This window comes from Macrobrachium nipponense, chromosome 29 (genome assembly GCF_015104395.2).
Source record: "Macrobrachium nipponense isolate FS-2020 chromosome 29, ASM1510439v2, whole genome shotgun sequence".
NCBI lineage: Eukaryota > Metazoa > Arthropoda > Malacostraca > Decapoda > Palaemonidae > Macrobrachium > Macrobrachium nipponense.
In genome coordinates this window covers 21,748,840-21,753,839 of record NC_061092.1, presented here as the reverse complement: position 1 = coordinate 21,753,839, position 5,000 = coordinate 21,748,840, and the positions used below count along the sequence as shown (strand labels likewise).

The 5,000-nt window shown below is 35.7% G+C and overlaps 1 protein-coding gene and 1 long non-coding RNA gene across 3 annotated transcripts in view; one reads left to right on the top strand and one right to left on the bottom strand.

The window, feature by feature from the left end:
• The window catches only part of LOC135206183 (homeobox protein OTX-like), a 492,545-nt gene that overhangs the window by 144,684 nt on the left and 342,861 nt on the right, over positions 1-5,000 (top strand). For both annotated transcript variants that reach the window (XM_064237496.1, XM_064237494.1), the window contains exon 3: positions 1,073-1,133. The gene's annotated coding sequence lies outside the window, so the exon portion shown is untranslated. The remainder of the gene's footprint in view (positions 1-1,072; positions 1,134-5,000) is intronic.
• LOC135206187 (uncharacterized) overlaps positions 1-5,000 on the bottom strand; it is a 55,660-nt gene that overhangs the window by 4,390 nt on the left and 46,270 nt on the right. The window lies entirely within an intron of this gene.

The following is a 5,000-nucleotide window of genomic DNA, read 5'->3' as shown; positions in this document are numbered from 1 at the left end:
GCAGCCTGTCATCCAATAATAAACGGGCAGTCCTCTCGACGACTTCGATGGTAGCCACAGGCTGACCCGTAAATCAATGGCTTTCGCTTCGCGTCTTTGTAATTGAAAAACGGATTGAAAGAACAAGGAAGAAGGAGAGGGAGAGAGGAAAAAAGAATGTACAAATCATTCTGGATTGTACCTGAACTGGAAACATACCATTACGGTTGCGGAAGGCTTTCCTGGAATCTCTCACGATAATGAAATGGTCAGGGTGTTACCTGTCATAGGTATCAGACCCTACTTCGGAGATTATAGTGTTTTTATTACCGCTGTTTATCTGCAATTCACCAGTCATTAATTTCTTTTGCGCTCCGGCGTTGGAGGTATTTTCATTTTCTATGACGCGCTCTGGAATATAATATATATATATATATATATATATCTATATATATATATATATATATATAAATATATATATATATATATATATATTTATATATATATATAATATATATCACACGTAAGCCAATATACTTATCAGAATAAATGGAAGGAGAAAAGCTGTATGAGAGTTTTACGAGGAGTTTCAGAACAGTGGGCATAGTTGCCCTTGGTATGCACAAACTCTAGAAAATCATATGTTATAATTGATATAGATGCTATAAGACAATTTTTAAAAGTCGTGTGCTGTAGAGGATCATTTTCTGAGGACAATTAAAGTTATCATTATGAAAATTAGACTTCTGGGACTGTAAATAAACTCGAATGTGACTAATTGATGAAAGCTTTTGCCTATGAAAAGGGTATTTTAAAGAAAGGGTAGATGTAGGGGCACGTTCCTTGCGTAAGATTGTGTGTGTGTGTGTTTGTGGTATTATATTATCTTTACGTATTCTAGTTCTCCATTATTTCCTTGTTCTCTTATCTTCATTCCTTTCTCCGTCCCATACACTGTTTCACCTTATTTTGTACTTGTTATATGCATAAGTTTTTCTAGCATTGGAGTGAATACTAGAACAAAACAGTGCCTACATGTTTACTGAAAAATTGTATATCACGGAAACTTTTATCTTGATTCATTACTTCACAGGTTCTACCCCACCGCTTATGGATGATGAAATACTTGGTTCGGCTCCCAAATCCTGGAGATAGTGAGTATTAAAGGAATATTAGTTTTTTCAAAAAAATTTCTGTAATTATAATATTTTTCATAAATTGCAGAATATTTTTTTGGGGGGTGGATATTTTCAAGCGATGCAGTTATTCAACGCTTAAGGTGTATAATTAAAAGATTTTAAAAGTCCAGATTAATGTTTCCTGCAGACTATTACTCTCATATTAATATTGAATCAGTACTCGTGCATTGTTCTTAAATAGTACTCGTGCATTACTCATGAATGATGTAGCTGGAGAGTGCAAGAGACTTCAGTTGTAAAACGAAAAACGAAAAGTTTGTGTATAATGGTTCACTCGTCATCATTCATTGTTCATCCAATACCCAAGCATTCCTTAGGCATTACTTATGAGGCCTGGTTATTCTTACTGGACAGTAAAGAGGGTTTTAGGATGAAAAGCAGAAATTCAAAGTCAGTGAATTAAAGTTGTACTTAGTTTTATTGATCTTGACTCATTGCTCATGCTATATTCATGCGGAATTCTTGTCGTAACATAATACATGTTTCTAAATACTAACAAATGGAATTAAGTTTTCATGAGTTGAACAGAGAGAGATACCTAGAATAGCAAACCATGTATTCACTTTTAACTGATCATCCAGCCTTCCTCATATATTTTAATGATTTAAAAATACACAGTAGTAATGAAAAAACAATACTCAGCTTACACATTCACGTCCTGTTACATAATTCCTACTAAAATGCTCTATGAAAATTGGAGAATAAACAAAAGTTCCATCAGGGTTTCATACAGACCTAGCACATCCACACAGCATCCTCGCTCGCACTTTATAAAAGTCCGAATTTGGATTTTCTTTGCTGAAGTTTTAACTTTGATTATCATTTAGAAGAGTTGTCCTTTCCATGGGTCATAACACCAGCTTTGTCGCACTGATGGCACTGATCTTTTAGTGATTTAATTTCCCAAATCTTTCTTGGTTCTCTGTCAGTTGCTGAGACTTCTAAATAACTAGGTATTTGGTTTTTTATTCGAAAGCTTTTTCTCGCCTAAAAATGAAAACTTTATCCTGGAGTTATCCATATTTGTTGGAAATATTCCTCATGATTTTGGATATATTTTATATCCCTTTTTCGGTAAGACGGTGTCGAAACAAATTGTTATAGTTAGCAAACATAGTCTTCATTCTCCTCTATATTCTCTGCCTCGCCGAAATTGCATGTAAGTGTCCTTGATATTTCTTTTATATTATCGCAATCATCGGTGATTCCATTCTCTCTCTCTCTCTCGGGATCATTCTAAGAATGTTGCCACATCCGGGTCGTGGTATGAATGGTGTCAAATATGGGACATGGTATGAATGTCACCCGAAAATACACTCTTGGCATTGCTGGAATTCAAGCGACTGCTATTTTTCAGTCAGATTAGCATTATATTTATAGTTTGGTGTCTAATTAACCCTCATTTGCTGTAGTCAGGAAACTATCCGATATGAAACGCAATTTTCATGTATATGTTTTTTTTGTTACTGCATGCAACAAAGTCTAAGAGTAAAAAACTGTACCTTTAACGACCAACATAATGTACTTTATATATTAAATGTACGATAGAATTGCGAAATTTCCATTTTATTTATGGCCATCATTTTTGATGCGACAAGTACACTAGTAAGATTGATGTAAGTTAAGTGAACAATACTTGCTACTTAGACCTGCGTATTGTATTCCAAAGCCAGCAGTTAAAATGGAGACGAAATAAAAACATAGAGACAATGTCATCATTAGTCTTTGGCAAAAGAGCAGTGACAACGCGTACAGCTAAATAAATTGTAACAGAGGCATTAGCCATAGCAACGTTGCTCCCCTGTCCTGCGTTGCCTCTCTGTCTTAATGACAGGAACATGAAAGAAAGCATAACATGGAAGACAATGAATATATATTAATTCGGTTCAGCCGATGCACACTGGAAAAGGGCGTTTGTACAATGCAGTGTTTTCCTTCCCGATTATCGCAGAAGTTATTTGGCGAAATATTAAGAAAAAAATAATAATAACAAATAAATGAAATTACAATGCACAAATGAAGTGAATATTTGTAAGAGTGAAGTATATCATAAAAATATTGTTTAATAATAAAAATAATAGAAAATGAGAAACTATAATGTACAAATGAAGTGAACATTTGTAAAGTAAATTATACCATAAAAATATATTTTGTAAGGTTTATTCTACTGAAATCATACAGTTAAGTACTACGGATCAAGGGACTGAAAAAGCAAATACTTCACTGTTTGGCAAGGAAGGCAAGGTGAGGCCAATGAGAAAATAGCATATATCCTTTTGGTCTTTACAAGAGAGAGAGAGCGAGAGAGAGAGAGAGAGAGAGAGATATTCGCATTTCAGTCTCCGCCACTTAAAAAATAGATTTATGGTCTCAGGCTGTTAGATATGAAGGCATAATAAGGAATATATCTGGCAGTTTGGCTGACGTTATGAAAAACATCCCTAATCCAATGCTTCTTGCTCATGAAACAACAAAGAAATTTAATTTTTGACTCGGCAAGATTCAAGTTTGTAGCTCTTTCTTGATTTTTTTTTTCACTTAGTTACGAAATATAACGTTATAATTTTTCTTGTCAATTATTTAAGTATCATCATATTTTACCAGGCATCTGATGAATATTCGCATATGTATGCTTGCTGCTGTAATTTATATCATGCTCAGTTTTGCGCGTTTCCTTTATCAGTTAGCACCTTTTGCACACACCAAAAAAAAAAAGGTCGTAAGTACTTAAGGTAGACTACCTCAAATTAGATTTTAACTCAGCACCGTTTCCTGATTATTAATGTCTTTCTTGACCAAAAAAAAACTTTCCCACGGCTCGAACTTGTGTCTTTCTGGGCCTCCCCATCTTTCCCACAATTATTTTTACTTCTTCCCTCCTTTCAACTCTCTACACGGCCAAACTGTCTCAAATCACTGATTATGTCATCTATTGCATCTGTGCTCACTACTTTTTATTTATTTATTTATTTTTTACTACTGTCACCCACGTACACATTTATTTTTTACTACTGTCACCCACGTACACTGCACTCATACCTTGCATGCTCAATTCACGACGCTCCAGTTTTTTTTCTTTTCTTTTTTTCTTTTTTCTCTCATTAGCCACGCTCATCTGTCACAAAGCAAAGAGCGAAGTATTCCGTTCATAAGTCCCAGCTTTTGTCAATTATTCTACAACTAAGGTAGTGTTCCCAGAGCCGCTGAAAGTTTCGTTACCATACCCTGCCAACCAGTAGTTATAGCAAGTAACTTATCAACATTGCTTCTTATTGCTTACGGAAGAGAGAGAGAGAGAGAGAGAGAGAGAGAGAGAGAGAGAGAGAGAGAGAGAGAGAGATTATCGTGCACTGACTTGGTTTTGTTGTAGAAAGAGAGAATTTGCCTTTGAATCTTCAACCTCGATGAACCCCCTAAAAATTTTTTTTTTTTATATCCAACCAACTCTTAATGCCTGTGCGTTGTGAATACATGTGTAAACCACGTCCATACGAAAATACTCAAATTCATATTTGCTCTTCATACGCTGGGATAAAAACTTCAAAAACATTCGCTTGGCAGCTGTTGATAATACATCTGTCTGGCAACGAGCAAGCAAGCATTCGTGATTTTTTTTATTTTCCGTTCAGTGTCCCAGGTGGAACGTCAGTTGACAGGGCATGTGTAGGTCTCATATCTCTCCCGGTAATAACGCCCCTGCTCACCCAATACCCCCTGCCGCTTACGCCCGCTTTATCTCCGTCCTTATCTGTTTCCTGCTTGGCAGGGCATTAGACTACTTTTGCCTTGGCATCGTATCTGGATGGGAGGTTATTCCTGCTT